This window comes from Plectropomus leopardus, chromosome 16, assembly GCF_026936395.1.
Source record: "Plectropomus leopardus strain MGB_pleo_1.0 chromosome 16, ASM2693639v1, whole genome shotgun sequence".
Taxonomy (NCBI): Eukaryota; Metazoa; Chordata; class Actinopteri; order Perciformes; family Serranidae; genus Plectropomus; species Plectropomus leopardus.
In genome coordinates this window covers 13,668,581-13,691,501 of record NC_142191.1, presented here as the reverse complement: position 1 = coordinate 13,691,501, position 22,921 = coordinate 13,668,581, and the positions used below count along the sequence as shown (strand labels likewise).

At 41.1% G+C, this 22,921-nt stretch overlaps 1 protein-coding gene across 3 annotated transcripts in view; it reads left to right on the top strand.

Annotated features, from left to right (window-relative positions):
* sash1a (SAM and SH3 domain containing 1a) overlaps positions 1 to 22,921 on the top strand; it is a 225,020-nt gene that overhangs the window by 102,896 nt on the left and 99,203 nt on the right. Inside the window, exon 1 of one of the 3 annotated variants that reach the window (XM_042504117.2) lies at positions 22,501 to 22,652. The exons of the other annotated variants lie outside the window; for them this stretch is intronic. The gene's annotated coding sequence lies outside the window, so the exon portion shown is untranslated. Of the gene's footprint in view, positions 1 to 22,500; positions 22,653 to 22,921 lie in introns of those variants that run through there. 3 annotated transcript variants of the gene reach the window in all.

The following is a 22,921-nucleotide window of genomic DNA, read 5'->3' as shown; positions in this document are numbered from 1 at the left end:
ATAACATTGTGATAGTAACAAACATACTTATTTTAAGCCAAACCAAGATGTTTTATTTAAAGCTAACCAGGTACTTTTGTTGCCTTAACCTGAGGGCATTAACCTTAAAATAAAGTTTTTTACATTTTATGTTTTATGTTCTAAGTTAATTTAAAAAAAAAAAAAAACACTGTATGCCTTTAATGAGTGGAAACTGCCCATTTCCTGTGTAAAACAGATTTCACCTGAAAAATTTCACTCAAATTAACATTTATTGACCTGGATTTTACACCTGGACGCTGTATGCTGTAAATATGTAACAACACAACATTGTGCTCTAATAAAAATATTTGAAACATAACATTTATTGACCTGGAAGAGACTCAGAATGACCACAAAAGACACAAAATTACCCGAAAGAGACACAAAATTGACTACAGGGAGACACGAAACCACCACAGGATCAGTGTATCTTGCTCCCATGTAAGAGAGGTGACGGGGCCTTTTGCAAATCTGTGCTCAGAAAGAATAATTCGCCTATGCATAAAGGAGCACCAGTCAGGTGATAAAAGTGCAGCTGATTATATTGTAGATAATAATCTGGTTGGGATTTTTTGCAAGAGAGGGAGATATATTTTGTCAAGATTTCTCATTTTGAGACATTCCATTTGTTTCTAATTTGAAATCAAGGCATTCATATTTTTGCCACTTTTTGGCTTTCCTAAACATGTTCCTGATTTGAGTTAAAAGTGTTTTTGAGTGTAATACTTCTGTTTGTGTATAAATATGTCTGAAAGGAGGAGAAACATTTTTTTTTAAAAGTGTTGTGCCATCTCAGAAATTGCTGGCTGCTTATGGGACATAAAAAAAGGGCTTGCAGTAGTCTGGCTGATGCTGACATAAAAGCCGTCTGGTGCTTTGAAGACATGAGCCTTTTGAGAACTGAGACTGTGCATCAGCACTTTGTAAGGGCTACAACCACTGTGCTGCTGCTGGGGACCAAATACAAGACAATATTTAGAAAAAATCACATGGAAAAATACAGTCCTCTCCACTGAGATATTTTACACAAGTATTTATCAAAATCCCCATTATTGAATGACTCCCAGACACACAAAGACATGCATACCATCTGGTGTAAAGGGACTGGAAAAGATTGTGAACATAGGAGATACTGGGAGCGTGACAACTTGGCTATTAAATGTGGTACTGTTTTTTTTGTTTTTTTAAGAGAGATATAGACAGGCAGACAGACAGATAGGAGAGATGGAGACACACAGAGGGCGAGAATGAAAGATCACAGATAGTCATCATTATCTAGCTCCAGTCCTCCCAGTGGTGGAGCTGATCAATACAGTGTACCCAGCATGGCTCTGCTTTGGAACCAGCTCCACACAGCCTCTCATTACTGCCTACGCTCTCATTACTGCACACACACAAGCCTGCACACACACAGTGCTGCCAGCACATACACACACATGCACCCCTCACACTTGCAGACCTGCCTGCACACGCGCGCACGCACACACACACACACACACACACACACACACACACACACACACACACACACACACACACACACACACACACACCACATTGTGCTGCTCTGTCAATCTCTGTCAGTCTTCAGTGCATGTTGCCCACACATTACACATCAGAACAAACATTTGCTCTGATTTTGCCTATTTGAAATGTTATTGGGCTTAGTTAACCGTGGTTTTAGAGCATTTGACTGAATCCAAAGAGTTGACCTTTTCTGTTGAGAGACAGAAGTTTGGTGGCATCAAGCTACAATAGGCTGAACGATGGAGTTTTTACAGTCAATATCGATAACTGACAATTACCAGCTTCTCATGGCTGACATTGATCCAGTAACCAATAATTTTACATTTTTGTATTTTAGAAAGAATTTATTAAGTTTATTAAAAAAGGTTATAATTGGTTATAATCTTATGATTACAATAATACAATATAATATAAATTTCCAATTTTCAGCCGATAATTTATCGGCATCCAGGCTGAACAGATCGTTATTAGTGGTAGGGTTTGGTAGAGTAAACCCTGTAACTGTTTTTTTTTTTTTGTCTCCTCTACTTTACATTTAAGACCTCTCATCCTCACATGCATGTGTGCACACATGTTCACACACTCTTCCAATCATTCCAAATCCCAATCTCAACGAAATTAGGTCATAATATTTACTGTGTTAACGAGTTTCTATTTTTGAATAATTAAATGGAGTTAGTGGGATTTGAGGAGGGAATTGGGTCTTAATATAATCCTCCATGCCTCTAGTGAGCATACATGTATTGTATGTGAGAGCAGTTAATGTCTATTCTGGTCTGGTGGTGTGGAAGATGGATTAGCGTGACGTTTGACTGTGAGATAAAGGTGCTTTTCATCTTGAAGAGATGGAAACAAAGACAAAAAAAGATCTGCTGAAGGTTTTTGGGTATGTTTGCACCATGAATGATGTGCAGGTTATTACATGTTTATATACATGAAGGAGTGCACTCATGTCATGCACGTCTGCCCTTTTTGGAGTTTTCCCAACAGCTCTTGAGCTCTGGGGAACAGCACAGAGAGTCCTCCAGCCGCTCTCATTTGCATTCAACAAAGTTCAACAAGCCAAAGCCTGCTGCCACCAAACACTGAAACTGAGTTCTGCTTGTTTTCTCGCTCTTAATCAAATGAAGGGCCGGCTGTTTGTGCAGCAGTTTCGTCGTCTTTATTTGCTCTGCTTGATGCATCTAAAATGAAGTTAGTTGCTCTCTCCGGGGAGCTGGACGGGGCTTGAGAGTCACTATGGGAGAGTGGAAATCTGATCCCGAGAATACAGCTGTGTGTATCTGTGTGTTTCGTGTCACTTCCTTACATACACACTAACGCTGGAAAACCAGATGTTCTTCCGTGTTTTATTGCACGCTGCCCCAGGAGAGAGGAGAGCCACCTGCTGGAGGAGCTCGGCTGCTGGGCCACCATGACCTTGAATATCTATAGTGAGCATCCATCTGTTTCCCGTACTCACCATCCTGATGTGCTACATTAAACCTACAGAACATGTGCTAGGTGGCACTGTGGCTCAGCAATTAGTACTGCCATCTTATACAAATAGAGAGCAATCTAAATCCACAGAGAGGAGAAGGTTTTGTGACACTGCAAGACAGTTTTAAATTCAATTTAGACACCAGAATTTTCAGTCTTAATGATTGATGGACTGAAAAACTTTGATTTGTAGGATTATCTTTGTGGTTTGGATACATGCCATGTTTATGGAATTTCATCTGTGTACAGCATAAATCGGCAAGCAAAACAAACAAAAAAATAATAGAGGAGTAAGAGAACTAGTTTGCCTCTACTCAGGCTTGTGGAGCAGAGATGCTGTGTCAAGTTTTTTTTTAGGCACCCCTGAGCGTTAGTATTGTCTTGGGTCTTTGATCATGCTCATGTATAGCTCCTTCTGCCCTCCAGTGATTTATATACTCCGCTTGTAAAACAAGGTCACCTTTGTCTAACCTTTGTCTCTATGGATGGTGCCAGTTGTCATCATAAGAAGACAAAAAGCACTCTGTTAGCCGGGTTCCTGCAGTATATGCTACTGCACTGACACAGCAGGGCCCAACATAGTACCATAAGTGGTCGATAACAGTGAGTGTGAGCCTAAGTGATGGTGTGGTGGTGAGGTTCAGTGTGCAGCCGAGTCACCAGAGGAAAAATAATTGCATGGTTTTACAAACCGTGACTGTGTTACATTTGCAGGTTTCATAAGTTTCAATGTCTTTAAAGTGACAGAATACATAAAATGACTTTGTCAGTGGGAGGTGAAAGATGGTAGATGGTGTGTCACCTAGACACCTGCCAAGCTGCAGACCACCGTTTGAAAACAACAAACAGCAATACCCGTTGTCTTTTGGTGACCCTTCACAGCGTTTTCACCAGTGTTTGTGGCCTCGTGATTATGTTGTGTGCCTCAACATAATCACGCCTTCACCACAGCTTTGTTAAGAAATGTTTCAACTTATCCACTACAAAATAATGCACAAATGTAAGGTATCTGTGGTTTGCAGAAACATTCAATGCAAACATTTGTATATGTTATCCCATGTTATCTGAATGTGAATTAGCAATACGTAATCAATGCAGTGGGCTGACACATTCTCAGGGAATTAGTTTGATGCCAAATGCATGTGTGACACATTATATATTTAAGCTCCAGTCATCTCACATACCCACGCCTCATATTTTAGTGAAGATTGTCATAGCAACCTATATGTTAGGAGTCAGAGAAAAGAGGATAGACTAATATAGAAAAGAGAGAATAAAATTCTGAGAAGTAGGAGCAGAAAGAGACATGGAGGTGCTTATTTCAAACATTGACAGGAGAGAGAAGGGAGAGAGCGAAAAAAGATAATGATAATGTAAATTTACTGGCAGAATATGAAGCCCATTGAAAAACAACAGATGTTATATACAAATAATTATAATTGCAGGACTTTACATCGTGTGTACAATTGATCTGTTAAAGCCTAGAGAGTAGCAAACAGCTATGGCCTTTAGAAGTATGTGTATGCTGTGAGTGTGTTGCTTCTGTATAGGCCAGATGCCTGAGGTAGTGTTTCTATATTTATGTAGCTTTGACAGATAGTTTGCGAAATGTTGCAGTGGGCATTGGTTTTGAAAGTACATTCTTCGCTTGCCCTTCCAATAGAGAATGCTGGGGGAGACTACAAAAACTATCTGATTGAGAAATGAATGTCGAAGCTTTATCCTGTTTACCCAGGTAGCTTTGCCAGTTTTGTACCAACTAGAGACATTGCTGTTAACATATATAAGGAATGTTTTCGGCCAAATATATTCCAGTGAGCTGGAGACCTGTACTGGTGATTGATACCTGATGATTGTGGTTTTAATGTCAGATTTTTTAGGAAAGAGTGAAGAGTGTTGTGGTTCAGCTGCATTCTCGCTCCTAACTTGTTAGATACTACCTCTACACGTCAAACTAAGACATTCAAGGTGCCCCTCTAGCATCATTTTTGGATGCTTTGTGATGGCACGTCAGTGTCCACTTGTTAAATGCATCGTGTCTTTTTGAAATAAGCTTCTGTATTCACAGGAATACAGTTTCAGCTCATTAAATGCATAGTCTCATTTCAACACAGTCAGTGTCTCCTCCGTGCCATAGCTGCTTGAATCAAAGAGTATTTTGAGAGTCAAGAGCACGCACTCAGCATCAAAATCTGGAGACCAAAGACTAGAGACTAGAAGTACAGTGCACAACGCATTGACTAAAAGCAAAAACAACTGCTCGACTTGAAGCAATCTTAGTCCACTGAGGGTCTCTGATTTATGATTCGAATCTCTAACTTTAAAGGTAGTAAGAGAGGCTGGTCTACTTTTGCAGGCACAGACTACTGGTCCAAAACTGCAGTCTTAATTGAATAAAGTACCATTTTTACATTTCCATGTGTAAATTTATGCTTCAGTTTAACAGGAAAATTGGAATATCACCTCTGGGTTTTATTAGATATATAGTTTAACTAACCAGAGTGTAATCTTTCAATAAGCGTTGACAATAAAGATGGCTGCACTCAAGGATGCAGAGGAAGAAATCTATTCATGAAACTGGGACAATGGTCCCCGAGTGTTGAAATATATGGGGATATGTGTGTGTTTACCCACTGTGATACTCTCTTTTACACAGGAACTAAGTCCTGCTGTGCACTCATGCTCAGTGAACCCCTGCAGACACGCAAACACACACTCACATATGCACACACGCAGGTATATACACACACATGCACGGTATACCTACTAACACACGCCGTGCTGCACACATTCACACAGCCCAAGGAGTAGGGGGTTATAGTAACTGTATTTTTTTATAGTTTTTCCAGTGCGCCCAGTAAAGGAACTGATCTAAGCTGTTTCCCATTGGCATTAAATATGCATTAGTCGCAGCCTTTCATGTGGGCGATGAGCTGTGTTTTGTGTAAGAAGTCCCGGGGATATTTTCTGATACATGCAGCCCACCAATTTTTTATCTTCATCTTTTAATTAAGAAGGAGAATGAGGTCTCGGAGAAAGAGAGCTAATCTTTATTAAATGGAATTTCTGGGCCACTGGGTTGCTTCAGGGCTGGTTACGAAACATCCCGCCAACAAGCATCGCAAAACCCCAGCTTCACGATCCATTATTTCTCATCAATTAACCTTGAGAAACCGCAGGAAAAGACCACACTGAAATAATACAGGGCTTAACATGAGCGGGGAGAGGGGTACGCCGCGTAATAATTATTTTAACTGCTCACCTGTTATGTCTCATTCTCTTTGAATAATGTCGAGCAAGGGTGTCGCCACTGACAGAATCCCCTTATTCACCCTGTCAGTAAACCATATCCAGCCCCCGGGCCTCCAGCCTGGTTCCATCTCATGTAAGGACATGGCAATCAATCATTTTTTGCCGAGTTGTCTGTGGGGGGTGGAAGGGGTATTTGCCCACTTTGCCCATACAAGTTCACCAGGAAAATGTCACTTCTAATCCCAGCACTCTGCCCGCTCCTGTGGCCACAACTGGTCGCTCCTATTTCCCCTTTTTCCTGGTAGGTCGGCCTTCTGCTGTTCTATTATCCCTCTATCTGTAATTAAAGGCAGCCAAGGGGAACTGAGATGGAGTGAGAGAGGAGAAGAGCTCAGGATAGGTGTCCATATTTCACACGGAGGCTAGCTGACAGCAAAGATCCAAGCCTCTCCATGGCCTGAAGGGTCTGTGTAATTAGACTATTACAATGCAGTTTTTCTACCAACAAGTCCTTAATGACAAGGTTGGTCATTTGTCAGTGCTTCTCAAAAGAAAGCTCATGAACAATTTATGAGCTGATACCCATTGGTTAAGGCAACCATAGTTGAGGAAAGGATTGCTGTTATTGGTTAATAAAGCAATATGCCAAGAAAGGCCATGGTTCTGCATTTACCAACTGTTATATTTACTTTCCCCGAGCTGTGGTGCCAGGGATATCATTTTTGTTACACTGTAGTACAGCTACTTGCTGAGTTACAAAGATATACTGTACCGAAACTTAAAAACAATAGCAATGATAGCAATAATAATGATGATAATGATAAATAATTGACCATATGGTTAGAGAAAAGTGAGAAAAGTAATAAAATATTAAAATAAAAACATGCAAGCTAGCTTAAGTTACATCATTAACTTTCCATAGATCTTTGGTGTAGTTTGTATGCTTGAATTGAGGATTTGGCTGCAGCAGTGACAGGTATTTCTCCAGTGAAGTGATGGGACATAGTGGGTTCCCTGGCTGCTCAAACAAAAGTTCCCGCAGGCTTTCTTTGCTTCTTGTGCCTGCATATATGTGATTTTTTTGTGAATTCATTGAATGACAGTGTTGCATATGTTACTTGTCACCATTGAGGGATGACTGAACGGGCCTACTAGGAACAGGCCTCCTTGCCCTTACCTGCAAAATTTCACTCAAATTAGCACGCACTGACCAGGAGAGAGATTTGTAATGGCCATAAAGACATGCAAAGGAACTGCAAAGAGACCCAAAATGACAATAAATTACATAAAATTATCTCAAAGAGACACAAAATAACCATTAACAGGGGCAAAACTACCAGAAAGTGACACAAAATTATTTTTGGATATCTGTGCCCTAGGGGCCCGTTGTCTGATAATCCGCCCCTGTTTCTGACGGTTTTTGTACATACATTGATTTCACATCCTTGGCCTTTAGTTGATAAATGCTGTCTTCTCTGCAGCCATATTATAAGAGGTGACTAATTAGCGCAGTGATACTGACGTCACGATGCGTTCACAGCTGTTCGTTGATAGAGTTTTTTGCACCAGCTTTGAACGGGGCCTACCTAATCATAATCAAGGACCGTAACTATCCGTTTTATAAAAGAAAACAACACTGACTGCTTCATGCTTTGATGTTGGATGTGAACATAGTGTTGGTCTGTCTGACCAAACAACCCGTGCTGGCCTTTTTCTCTGGAGATCAGTCCCATTTTGTCACATGTGAGAGTACTCTCCATCCACTGAGTGCAGGGACCTGCACCTCAGTCTTTCTGTGTGTGTGTAGGTGTAGGTGTGCATGCGTAGGTGTGAGTAAATAAAGATGATACTCAATAATTCCATCCTGCCAGCACACGCTAGGTCTGTAATATCCCACACTGTGAGCACACCCTCTTCACACTCATAAATCTCAAATCTCCCCTCATTTTTTTCCATCTTTTCTCTGCAGTCCTGTAATATTTATACTCTAGTGTTTTGTGAGTATAACCCCATGCCAGGGCTTTGTCTGTGGGCCCAAGCTGGCCAGAATTGGACAAGATTGGAACCTGTCGCAGTAATGGGGTCCCTGACCCAGTGGAGCTATCACACGCAGTGTGTGTGTGTGTGTGTGTGTGTGCGTAGGTGTGTAAGGGTGCATATGCGCAAGTCTGTGCGTGTGCAGTGATGTATGAGGACACAAACCTCCCAATGGAGCCTCAAGGGCATGGCTTAGCTGCCATAAACAAGCAGCCTTGGTTATCAGTAAGGCGGTAAATATTGATTATTTTAAATGGCTATCGCATTACACTCATAAATATACATTGATTACACATCCTTGGGTTGATATCCTTCGATTTAGTTTTTTAAAAATGCAAAACCATTAGAAGCTCATGAAACAAACAGCCATTTATAAATTCTTATTTATCTCCTGAAGGCTCCTTTGAGAAAACGTAGTTTTAGAAGTGGCTATCAACTGAGCAACATAATAGGAGGATCAGAAAAAGACTTTTACTCACATTCATATAAATTGCTGCATTTATCATAATTCTGATTTATAGCACCAGTGACAGTTCAGATTTTTTTAAACAACAGCAACAAAACATATTTTGGCCACCTAAAATAAAAAAAACAACCAAAACAAACATCATTAGTTAAAGTGTACACTAAATTTAGAACATTTTCACTGCTTTACCTTCATGTCAGACAGCAATTTTCAACAGGAAAATAAAGCTGTTATATCGCTATCTTCAAGCCAGACTCCATTGAGAAAAATATTGATTTGACATTGCTGAACACAGGAGCTGCTGGTCTACTGCTGCGATCAATTAGTTTGTTTGTGTTATTGTGAGACTTTGGCATTTAAATGGTTAGTTTGTATTCACCAAAGTCGCACAATAACACAAACTAACTGATTGAAGCAGCAAAAAAAGCAGCCGCTCCCGTGTTCAGGAAGCTAAAATGAGCTATAAGTCTGGTGGCTTTGATGAGAGAATAGATGGGGATATTAACCTGTTAATGGCTTCCCTGTCGAAAAAAGGGATCTGATTGAAAGGTAAAACAGTGAAAAATACTCCTTTTATAGCATACACTTAACCCCTTGAACCCTGAGCAAGCTGCTGCGAGTTTTTTCAAAAACTTAGAAAAAGGCAATGAGCAACTTGCTAAGAAATGCTCCACAAATTGCAAGAAATTAGTATAATTAGAAAATTATTTTTAAAAAAACTAGGGAAAACTAGCCTGCTTCTCCAAACTGGGGGCATGCCAACTTCTGACTTTGGATAAGTACCCCACACAATCCCTCTTCGAAATACCTGAACTATCCCTTTAATGTGTGGATCCGGAAAATACTTTTACTTACTTTCATATAAATTGCTGGATTTAATACAACTGTAATTTATTATATAACCCCAAACCCGACAAAACGAGGAACCTTTAGCTTTCCAGGAACCTTTGGAGTCATTTCCTGGTAGTTTCATTCATCAGTTGTGTTACAGTCCATTGACAGAAAACAAAATGTCAGTCACCCCAGAATAGATCCCAACAACCATCATCTCCACGTTCCACTGCCGCCTAAACCACCATACCTTCCAGACCCGAGACTTTACCAATGTACAATCACAGCGTCTGCAAAATATACAACACATCATTAACTGTGGTCTACCCCTAGTTATTTAATACACTATATTTTTTCCCCCAGTCTGTGAACTCCCCTCACCAGGAAAGCCTTGAGGGTATAGATAGTTCATGTATGTTCCACTGCCAACGTCGTAGAAGAATTTTACAACGAAAGTCAGCACTCGTTCCAAGCTGAACTGCATCTTACCTCTTACCTCTTTCTTCTGTGGATTCGCTCCTCAGCAGTTTGAGCTTCTCCCTTATTTCCTCCAGCAGCAGCTGAAAAGTGTTGATCACTTTGACGTCGGTGCGCCTTGCTCGCCGTGGGTGTAAATAATCAGATTTGTGACAAGAAAGCAGCCAGTCAGGGGAGGTGAGAATTGAATTTTTGAACCTGCATTTCATTGGTCTGATATGAATACTCTTCAGCGGATAAACCAGCATGCCTCTGCTTTTCTTGCGGAGAGAATTACTAATTTGAGACAGAGGCAAGCGAAGATTAAAACAGATTCACTGACTGGCAAAGGGACTCGTGCGGCTTGCCAAGATTCATGTGCCCCATCTTTGCTAGATTTGGCGCTCGTACTGTATGCGCGCTGACAGCATCATCTATTCATCAGAATGCTGCACAGCATTTAACAGTGAGAGCAATTTTTAAGTTGGCAACCCTTAGGGAATAAAAAAAGATATATGCAGCAAATTAATTTCTACAAAGCAGTTTTACACACCCGCCTCAAATTGGGGAAATTTAATTGTCCCTATGTCAAGTAGAACAATAATTAAGATGTATCCCATTGACTCTTTTGACACCAGTAAGTTCAGAAAAAGGTTCTCATACCAATTTAATAAACTACAAGCTTAAAATATTGAGCCTTTTCCTTGTTCAAGAGGCAGGAAACAGGCAGAGCTGAGGAAAAATAGCAAAGCAAGGTGAGAAATTGACTGATGATGCGTGGACTCTGGATTTTGTGCAGCCTACACAGAAACAATAGTTCAATATGATGGAAGGCAGTGGAAAAGAAACTGGCAAAAAAAGAGTGAAAGACCAGGGACCTGACTCACTTCGACCTACGACTGTTCTTGCACTTGTGCCAGGGATTCCCACTCTTTTTTGCAATATAAAAGGTTTTGCTAGAATAAAAAAAGGTAAAGAAACCTGCCTCTCAAAGGTTGCTTGATAAAATCCCTACATTTCTGTCATTTTGGCTTGTAAAACATATAAATTAAGATTTACTCTTTTCAAATGATAATTTCCGTGGTCTGTATTTGTTATCTATTTTCTGTCGTATATCAATCTCTAAAATCCCTCATTGTGTGAATCCTGTAGATAAGGTTTTATTCATCTCCATTCTCATCAAAATCAAGGATAAAGGGTTTGAACATTTTAATAAAATGAGTTCTCCGGAGCTTGACAGAGCAGGACATAGTGTGGGTTCGGCCTCGAGGCATTCTTGAGTAGAAAGAGCGGCAGAGAGCTTGATCTGTCTTTATGCTCTTTTAATTACACACGGCTGGCCGGGCTCCAATCCCCAGAGAGCCGAGGTAGAGCACACGTCAGGACCAGCCACTCTCGATGGCAGCTCAGTATTACCCTACCTAAACAGCCCCGAGGGAGGGAGGGAAGGAGGGAGAGAGGGACTGGGAGAGTGAGAGGCGGTAGGATCACAGGCTCCTCTCAGTACAGGGTTAATGCAGCAGACATGTTTACAAGAGCCACAGGCAGCTGTCGATCATTCTTCCGTAGTTTGACTGACAAGTAGTGAAAACATCTGTTGAGCAAGGGCATGGGTTAACAGATCATACCCGGCAGGCTCATGTATCCAATATAGTGTATTCTATATCACATTACCTCATATATAAATGCTTGTATGCTTTACAACAGAGATGTCAGTTTTGGTTAATTTTGCTTTCGATAGCCCGACAGCTATTAACCAGTAGCTAACCACTTCATTTTTAAGAAAAAAAAAGCAAGATGTCGATAAACACAATATCTTTTCCGTTCTGTTTGGTGCTCCATTGCTTCACTGAGCTTTAGCACCGGGGGGCTATCCATTTAGAGGTGGTATTTTAGTCACCTTTTAATGATTTGTGATGTAAATGTTTTCCCTTTTATTTTATTATCTGTTGGTGACAGACAGCTGGATTGCCACAGTAACAGTCGAAAAAGATTCCCACAGCTTACTATCCAGTCTGCAATGTTTAGCCTCGGCCGCTCTGCACTGCGCACCACTTGTGTCGGGTTGGAGCTAGTTAGCTGTGCTGCTCATTCAGCAATTATAGCTAATAATATCAGAAACATGGCAGCCACCCATCCAGTCTCCCTAGCCAGTAAGAAGCTTCATTTTGTGCTGCAAAACACCTTTAGTATTGCTACCAGTGATAGCACCACTAGGCATGCTGACATGGCAAACTGTTCTAACAGAGCTAATAGTGATAACATGGTTAACAATATTAAGGGAGGTTTACTATCCTTTGTTTAGTCGTGCTCCTTAAACGCAGACTGGCCAGTCATAGCATAGTATCAACTAGCTCTCATGCAATTGTTTCAATTTTTCAATTTCAATTCAATTTTTGTGGTTTTCAAGCTAAACTAATTAGCTAAACTAATTGGGCCGGGGTAAAAATGACCCTCGATACCTGGAGAGGTTGGAAGGAAATGTTTCTTCCCTGTCTCAAAACCAAAATCAAACCCTGAAATGTGTAGGGTTAGCTAGATATAGCTCATTGCTTTTTAATGATTGTAACACAAAAGACCTACCCTGCTTTACAGGAACCTGTTAAGGGAAAAAGGGAAACTTTGCATGTCATCAGTGTGTGCAGATAAACGGCCTTTGGCTTTGCCCGGAGCTCTCTGCCTCTCTAACAGTGATGGTGCTGGCGACACAGTGAGGAAGCCAAACTCTGTTCATCTTCACCAGTGTGATGACACAGCCGGTTAAAAATCTGCAAAGTTTTCCCTTATTTTCAATTTATTTTGTCTCGATGTGTGGTTGGATGATTTTTGCCAGCGGTGATCACCAATAGATTAGTGCCTTAAGCTAGCTCCCACCAGACGTGGTTGATGCACAGTGCAGTGAACTGAAGCAAAACAAAATTAACCTATCGACCAACCTGGTCAAAAAAAATCTTAATGTTAAACCGTTGGCATCCCTGTTTTACAGCTACACAGAAAGAAAACATGGAGATTCTTTTTTTTTAGGTTGAAGGAGCAAGTTTGACATAATGTACAACTGTGGCTTTCAGTGGAAAATCAAATTTAAAGACTTTAACCTGTCAGTGTTTGATCTTGGTGATCATCTGACAGACAAGCAGTCAGTGTAGTTGGGGTAATGTGAGAAGACGGACACGGTGCACAGTCATATCTACCATGACCGATTGATCAGTCAGTCAGTTGTGTCAGGACATGGGATAGAGCTCAGCCTGGTGTGTATTTTTGTGTTAGCTGTCAATACTCACAGCACACTAAACCTTTCCTGCAGACTGACCACGCTCAGTCATCCGCACATATCGACAAACACGCGTAAATCCACATAAAGTCACAGCCTCTCCCTCCGTCTCACACACACTGTTACTCTCTCACACGTCTTTCATCGACACACATTCCAGCAGTTCGGAGCACGTTGAACAGCAAGAGCCGAGGGAATAAGACTCTCTCACACTGAGACCTTTTATGTATCAGAAACCCTTGATTCACATGACTCTCACCTCCCAGAACCGCACTTCACTGTAAAATGAATGCTGTAACCTCCAGGCAATGTCAAGGTGAAGGGAACGTGTCAGCGCCTCCCCCGGTGAGCTTTTCCTCGCTCCGGCTCTCTCCAGTTAATGATCCGAGCGTGGAGAGCGTTGCCTCAGCCAGGCCTGGCCAGATGAGCCCAGAGGAGATGGTTGGAGGGAGAGGAGGATACAGACTGTAATCACAGGCAATCATCGGCTCTCTCTGTGGATTTCTGCTACCCCGGACTGGACCGCTTGGCCCCAAACCTGTGATTTGAGCTGTGAGGTGGAGTGAAACAAAAGAAAAAAAGAGGAGGATGATAAGGACAATGAAGATTTATAACTTGAAGCACACACATATGAAAGATTTTAGTGATTTAGTGCTCCAGAATCACCTGCTGCTGTTGGGTGAGAGCTGGTGATATTGCCATGAGTGAATTCAGTTTGCATCTCTTGTTCTACTGAAAAAGGGTTCATGGTCATCCAAAAGCTTGACTTGGATGTTGGAGGAAAAACGAACTTGGAGGTTGGGAAATGGATCCAAACTCATTGGATCCAAAGTTGTGAACAGCACGTCCATACAAAGCCTCAGCAGTTAATAGTGTGGAATACATGGTTTTGGTGTCCACAGTTAAATGGATGGTTAAATTTTAGGGGCATTTTAAGATTTTGTTTCCTAGTTACCCATTTACTGCCAACTGCAGGCAGTTTGATCAGCCAAGCTTGGCTCAAATGTTTCCAAAAAAGAGAGGGGGATGCTGCAACTGACCTTCATGTTATAATTTGCATGTTCAAAAATCAGATAATTTTACTTTTTACAAATAAACACATTTAGAGCTACAGTATATGAGAACAGTAGTGCTGGAGAATTAGCATGCTAACAATTGGTGCATTTTCATCTGGCTATGGAAACAGTGCAGCACAACACAAAGCTGTTACTACAACTCTTCCAGCAGCAGATAGCTTTAATATTAGTTCCTCAAAACTCTTTATTGCCATTGTCCAGTGTGTCCTCTGTTACTATACATCCATTTTTTCCTTCATCTGAGTTTTTGTCTGGCATTCTTTAAATTATGTCATCTTGTTGCATCTCTCCTCCTGCAGTTGGATAATGACTGCAAAGTGCATAACAGCACAGTTTCTATTGCCAATTTAAAAAAAAAACACTTAACATTTGTGCTACATTTGGATGTAAACCAACCTGAAGGGACAGTACTTTATTTATCAAAAGTTGGGGTGTGACTTCATTTTTTTTTTTTTTTTGGATTTGACATGACTCCCCTGTTAAGCCACCACCCCCCCCCCCATAAATGACAAACAGTCCCTTATGTGAATGCAGCATGTTGATTTTGAGCAAGTGGAATGTTAAACAAGTTCGACATTTTAGTTCAGTGTTTTAGCATGCTAATATTTGCTAACTCAAGGGAATGTCATTAGTTTTTCAGGTATTAGGTGATTTAAAAAAAAAAGGCATTGTATGAGTCTAAATTGTGCCCTGATGATGGTGCTTAAAAAATAAAAGGATCACCAAAGGTACTACCGTTCATACTGATGGCAACATGAAAGTCTGTCCCAAATATCATGAAGCAGAAAATGAAATAAACAATAACATCAGTCAACAGTAGTTGACTTTACACTCATCCCACAAGTGACTCGACCCCCTGCCACAGTAAGGATGCTGATAGCCTTCACTGTGTGTGACAGCAGAGAGTTCATGCAGCTTGATGTGGCGGGCCCTGGCGTTGTGGCTTCGCGACCCTCCAGGCTAAATCTAATGGAGTTCTGCTTCCTCCAGCTCGCCTGTCTCTCTCCATCAACACACAACCAGCCTGCACATCGCCTGCAGAACTGATACTAATATGGAATACAGGATGGATTGTTCATTTCATTTTACAGCCAAGCTTGCTGGTGCCACTCAAAAAGAACAAGAGCACTTCCCCGCAACCGCCACTCTGATCTACTGCTGGCCTTGATAGGCAAAAAATAACCTCTGCTTTTATGGCTCTATGCATGTCGGCTCTGCCTTTGGAGCTGTAAACTTTTACATTGCGGTGTGTGTAGTGATACTGTGTGAGGGAAAAGCCTTGGACTGTTTGTCTCTAACCCTCAGTCCTACGTGCTCTGCGGTTGAGTCTGGTTGTCTGCTTTCTACTGTGGTCTTTCATCACGTTCACTCCCCGTTCTGGCATTCCTACCAGTATAGTGTGTGTGTGTGTGTGTGTGTGTGTGTGTGTGTGTGTGTGTGTGTGTGTGTGTGTGTGTGTGTGTGTGTGTGTTTGTGTGAGAGAGAGTGTGTGTAGGTTAGACCAGATGTTTACTGCCATCTAGTGGCTAGATACTACAAATCTTTCAGTGGGGTCAAGGAGATTACCTCTGAGACCATGTATAAAAAAATGAAATATATGAAAAACAGTGACATGGAGTGTTTTGTGAGCACAGTAGGTGTGTGTGTGTTTGTGGATGTTGGTAGCTCATTAATGGGAGTCCATATTAGTGTAGCAGGTCAGTTAAGTAAATGAGCGAGGGCTAATTCTTCTCCACTCCTTCTGTGTGCTGCCACTTGTTACACATTTGCATATAAATTGCTTTAAATGTGATGTTGCCGCTAAATTCCTTAACCCGCTACTTGTTTAAAATTCATGATTGCTTTTGAATTTTTTTCAGGCTCGGTTGAGCCGTCAGAAAGTCCTTTGATGCATTTAAAACCCCGACAGGTGCGCATGTGCCTGTGCAAAGGCATTTACACGAAAATTTTTGTGAAACTCTTTCCCATTTTGTCTGTGAAAAGCTCTGAAGCTTCCCATGTCCTCTATCTCTCTCCTTCTTTCTGTGTTCAGACTCATTACCCGGTCTCGGCTAGCAGATGGTGAAGGGAGGCTCGTCCCTGTGCGTTTGTGTGTGTGAGCATGGCTGTGTGTATATACAGTATGTCTAGTTATAGCCAGTCACAGTGATCAGTATTCTGGAACAGTCTGAGGTCACTAGCTACGCTGGCTTTCCTGTCGCTTTGCTCTGAGAGGGCAGGGAATAAAAGGTTTTTTTTTTTTTTCAAATTCAGTCAATCTATAGAAATATGCAGAAGTATAATGCACTTTAGTCCTTTTCTCTCACAGCCTGTAGCCCAGATATCCCAGTTAACCTCTTTGTTCTGACATTTCATTAACATTTAAGGAATAGCTGATTTTTTTTGGAAGCTGGGTTGTACAGGATACTTTTCCATGGTCAGTGTGGTGCCTTCACTACCTTTAGTGCATGGCATGTTGACACGCTCCCAGTTTAGAGAAGCAGGCAGAAGTGCCAATGCAGAAGTTCAGCAGAGTAATGCTGTGGACGGGGCACAGGCAAAACTAACCACCTAAAACATTCAATATCAGGCTAGTAGACGCTATATTGAAAATATTTTCACTGTCTTACCTTGCCTTTAGACAGTCTTGTCCTTTGGCACTACATTTTCTCAACCACAGAACTTATTCCTGTGCTGTGCTATGCTACTTCTACTACTATATTACACCACGGATCAGCTTTTTGGTCTGACTTTCAGCGGTTTATGCATGGGCAAATGAACACCAGAAGGTTATTTAAAAATAAGTCATTATGACAGTGATGAAAAATGATGTGACAATTTAGAAACAAAAGGATACTTTTATGAATCTGAGTATACAGAACAACTTTTCAGATGAAGACTGAATGAGCCGAAAGAGAGAGATGCTAAAGAAAATGGAAGTCGTGCTCAAAGAAAGGGCTGTTTGAAGGCAACTTAATCCACGTCAACTAATAACAGATTTTTTGGGTAGGCTAAAGTGGCTAAAATACATTTTGCTGCTGCCCCCGTCCACAACAGCACATCTCTTATCTTTGGTTTCAGCACTCCTGCCTGCTTCTCCTAAATATAAGTGTGCCAGCTACTGTGAGTAACACAGTTACTATAGGTAAGTACCTCATGCAACCTTACTTCCAAATATGCAAATTGTCCCTCTTACAAATCCAGATAGCAATTTTCTTTTGGATGCAACACAAAGTCAGTGCAGACCCACACTCTCATTCTCAAACACTTACACATGCTTTGTCTCTCTCTGGTGCTGCCCTCTGTTGCTAGTGGGTGATCAGACTTTAGACAAGTACTCTTGTTCTGTGTTAATTTGTGTCTTCTGGTTGATTGTTTGCCTCAGGAGGAACAAGGACGGTGCTTGGTGCTTAAAGTAATTGAATGGCCTATTTACATTCTGCTAATTGATTCAGAGGGTTTTGATGAGTTTTTTCTGTGTGTTCTGTGTGTACGTGTGTGTGTGCATGTGTGTGTGTGTGTGTGTGTGAGACAGAGAGGGAGAGATAGAGATAGAGATAAATAGAGACCTAGAGCCTGATGCAGACCGATAAATCATTGTTTGCAAACAATGTAATTTGCAGTTTAAAGGCTCAATTATGCAAAGCAACACCGCATTAATGTGATGACACTATTCTGAAAGTTCTAAAACTGAAGTATTCATTGTGGGTAAAGTATTAGTGTTTTGGATTACTTTGTGTGTTGACATAGTACTTGTCTTTTTTTTAATCACTTCTAAAGGTTAAATCATAAACCATACAGTCATAATACTGAGACATACTACAGTAGGTTGCATGTTTTTGTTTTTTTTTAGAGAAGCTGTGTTTGGTGGCATCTAGCGGTGAGGATTGCAGGTTGCAACTGTCTGAAACTTCTCCCATTTGGGATACTTCAGTGTTGTGGGGCCCTAATTATCCATAAAGATCTCTTCTTCTCCAAAACAAACTGACCTGGTGAATTAAACCAGCAAAAACACTGAACAAAGCAGTTTTTTCTGTTATGAATCAGTTTTTCTCTGACAGTATCCATCATGTCGGAGACAAGCCGCTAGCTCAGCACCTGTTCTCACCTTTTTTCACTGATAACTTAAGAGCCAGACTTTCAGGAGTTTTTTTCTGGGAGCTGAATTATTTGCAATGGTGTCAGCCCCTCAAAAACAAATGGTCCCTGTGATTTAAACCAGTAAAAACATCGAAAAAATGCAGTTTAATGTGAAAAAAATCTCTTTTTTTTCTGAAAGCTGTTGGATAGTGCAGAAAAAACGTAATAGGTCCCATCTAGATCCAGTAACTGGTTTGCACATTCTGGGCTACTGTGAAAATATGGCAATGCAACATGGCGGACTCAGTAGACCAGGACCTGTTCTCTACTTAGGCATAAACGGCTCATTCTGAGGAAACAAAAGTACAAAAAGTCTTATTTTCAAGTGATTAGACACTGAAGAAAGAATACTTATGATATTATATTCCATTTCTGTAAATATATCTCCCTAAATCCTACACGCTTGACCTTTAAGCAGAGGTGACCTGCACATTCATGCTGACAATGCAGCAACTGAATAGTTCACCAGCCTCCAGCAATAGCAGAAAACATGGCCTCTCTGATGTTTCTGGAGCTGCCCGACAGCAGCCTCCTGACTGCATAGATGGCTGTCATAAACATTTTATGTATCTGCTTTTGTGTGTGTGTTTGCATGTACACGTATAGCTCACGTTTGATAGTGTGTTAATGTGCATGTCTGCGATGTGTTTATTCATCCATGTAATTTGTCTGTATTCAAAGAAAAATCCCATTCATACAAGAGTTGACATGGAAATGCTTGAGGGTTTCAACAGCTATGATAAAGGCGGGTGTGACTTGAAGAGTCAAATATGAGTACAAGTGACTAATCCAACCAGATTGCTTAATATAAAGCATCCAAAAGTGCCTCATTCAGTGGTTTGGGAACATAAAAAATATTTGACTTCATACACAGGAAATGCGCCGTCCAGCCACTTGAACAAGGAATGCTGACCGCATTTTCTTAGTGTTCCCTCATCAGTATGTGTATACACGCCTGTACGCTGCCTGTTTATATATTTTGGGCATGCTGCACATCCTTGAGAGTCTCCTTTGGCGATTTTTTTGTAATTCTTCTGCTAAGTGTTTACACGAACCCTCACTTCATGTTCCCTTTTCTAAATGTTGTGACAGCAGGTCTAAACAGGATGCAGGTCAGCTTTAATATTAGTTTATAGAAAAGATATACAGGTCAACTAGAGTGTTGCTTGACTGATCCCACTGTACTCGTGCTGTTTAGTGAAAGCTTCAATTAGACGCATCTCGCTACACTGAGGATAGAGCTGCAATGAATGCTGCACAGAGGCCTAACACTATCTTACAGTTGAGCCACTGAATGTTCACCTTTATTAAACAAGTCAGCACTGTTAGTAGGCTTGAGTACAATGTATGCATTTCCATCAAGTTCAGGTATTGTGCTATTTTGTTTGCAATCCAACAGTGTTTCCCATTACTCTGTCATTTGCAGTGCCTATAATTTGGTGAGGACTAAAGGGGTACTTCATCATTTACTCAGCCCGTCTTACAGTTAAAAAGTTGTTTTTCTTGCATGCCTCTGGTAAACAAAGAATCCAAAAACAAAGAAACTTCTTGAAGAATTGAAGTCATAGGAGTCCATGTTTAATAACAGCAAACTATATCAAAGTATTACATCTGTTAACAAACTCTCACAACCTATGTAGTATAATCCAAGTCTCATTTATTTAGTCGTATTCTCAGTACTTCCCACACAGACAGCCCTTTCTGATGGGGAACTGAACTGACAGTAAATATTATTGATGCAGTCTTCAATACTAGACTCCATTGACAAAAACATTAATTTTACCTCACTGAACACCGGTCGACCACTGCCTTCATCAGTTAGTTTGTGTTATTGTGTGGCTTTGGTTTTTTAAAGGGTTAGCTCAGATTGACCAAAGTCACACAATAACAAGCTAACTGATGGAGACAGTGGGAGACCAGCAGCTTCCATGTTAAGTGAGGTAAAATTACTGTTTCTGTCTACGAAGTCTGGCTCTCATAAAAGCACAGATAAGTTTCACTTTTAGTGCAGTTATTTGTCAGAAAGGGCTGTTTGTTTGGAACGTACTGAGCATGCAGTTGATCTAGTTTTGCTGTTGCTAAACATGGACCCTTATGACTTACTGTATATTCATCAATAGTTTTTTCCATTTTTGTGTTATTTATTCACTGGAGGCATGTTAGAAAAATAACTTTTTTCTTCTTTACAAATTCAACATAACATGGGGTAAGTGACTGATAAAATAAAATATACTAATAAATAAACAGATATACAAATAATCTTTTTGGCGAGAAATATTCCTTTACATGTTGGGTCTAACGTGAGGTTCAGGTAAAGGTGAGGGGAAACACAAACTAATGGGGAAATGCAATTTGACACAAAACAAGTTTCCCTGCTGCAGATTCCCACAGCATTTGTAGTCCCGTGTAGGTTTTCACCACTGCAATTAATGTTATGTATTCCTTATTTGAGTTTATACCCACCATTATCATGTTTGCATTCTTTTGATGTGAGAAATAACTGCATCACAGGAAATGACTTTCCTGGCTGGCTTGCAAAATACTAATTTGTCTATTGGATAAAAGGCTGAAATAATCAGATTTTTCTCATTTCCTACACTTTGTGAGCAACAATTGTAGTTGGCTGCTTTGTGCTGTCTTGTCTGGTGTCCCACCAGCAATTGAAACTAGTTGAAAACACAAGCAGCATAATCGGATCAAATGGAGTTTTTGTGGTCTCTACATCTCTTTGTCCCTCATTTGAATTTTTTTAGGAGTTGTGAATCAGCTCTAGTTTATGGCCCCTCAGTGTTTTTGACTTATTAGGTTATGTGCTTTGAATGTCCATGATCTGTTTCCTGTTTGCCAGTGTGTCAGTGTCTGCTCAACGTCACCCTCGGGTCTGGAAGAGCGGTGTACCCTATGTTATTTGGTTCTGTCAGCAAAGGCTGACTCGGTGAGCCGTGTCCTGGAGGCTGGATTTGAGATGAAGAGAAGAAGTTCCTCTGGTACCTCTCCAAGCCGGTGTCTGTCCTCTTCTGCCCCTCCATTCCCCTCTATTGCTTTCTTTACTTTCTTTTTTTTCCATTTCTCCTTCCTCCTCTCCCACGACCTCAGGGAGTCCTCAGGAGGTGCAGCGTTCCAAAATGGGATGATTTTTCCCCCTCTCTCTTCTTCTTTGGTCGCTTTCTCCCTCTCCCGAATTAACATAGAAAAAAACTCAAACCTCACTGCTGAGTGACTCATTCAAATAATTGTTGCTTTTAGCTGTATCAGGTTACTCTTTTCTCTGACTGTCTTCTTGCTTTTCTTCCTCTCCCCTCGGTACAGTGTGGTATCTGGGCCACTTGTGAATTAGGGCCTTTTGAGTGAAAAAGGACAGAAAAAAAGAGTGACATCAGAGAGGGAGAAAAAGATCCAAAACCTGAGTAGCCCTGTAATTTTCTGCTCTGTTTCTATGATTGTATGTATGACCATTACAGAGAAATGAGCCAATAGAAGATTATCCCGCCAGCTGGTTCAATCTCTATTTGTGAGTAAACATGTCTCATATTTTAGCACGTCTACTCTACAGAGGTGTGTCAACGTGTAGCGCAGCATTCTTGACTTGTACATGGAGACACCATTTTAAAGGAGTCACCTATTCTGAGCTTAATAACAGATGACAAAGAAACACTACATGGGTGTGTTAGTGTGTGTGTGTGAGACTGTGAGAACAAAAGAGAAGCGAGATAGTAAAGTAAAAGGGGAGGCAACCAGGAGAGGCAGTGCCAGACCAAGTCCATTTTGAACAAGCAAGAAATGTGAGACTCGCTGAAACATTTTTGGAAGAAAAAAGGGGGAAAAGAGCAAAAAGGATGAGATCCCTCCCCCTGCAGTTACTGTAGACTATCCTATAGCTCCCTGCCTCCCTCTCCTCTCCTCCCCTCCTCTCCTCCCCTCCTCTCCTCGTCCCATGTGAGCAGCAGCCCGATGACTGGACCTCTCTGTGTCTCCGCTGCTTACGCTTTCGCTGTGCTCCGGCAGACATGCATTGTTCTCCACTGTACACTACTTGTTGCTCCCATTCTCAGAGAGTTAGTCTGTGTTAGCTCGGCAGAAAAGGATCGACTGGGAAAAATACTTGAGCTGTGTCGCGGTGAGTAGTGACATTTTAATTTTGGGCTTTTTGTCAGGAGAGAAGAATTGCCTCATTCATTTTTTTTGCTCTGTCAGAGATCTTGCCTGATGTTTCAGGGTTTGATAAGGTGACGTGTGCATTATGAGACCTTTAAACTAGTTGTAATTATGTGAAAAGAATGAAAAGAAGCTATTGTTCAGAGTAAGTTGGCGAGAGAAATGCTCCGGTAGTGAGAGTCTTTCCAGCTCTCCTCGTTTCTGACTGACTTGCTCTATTTTTGCTGACTC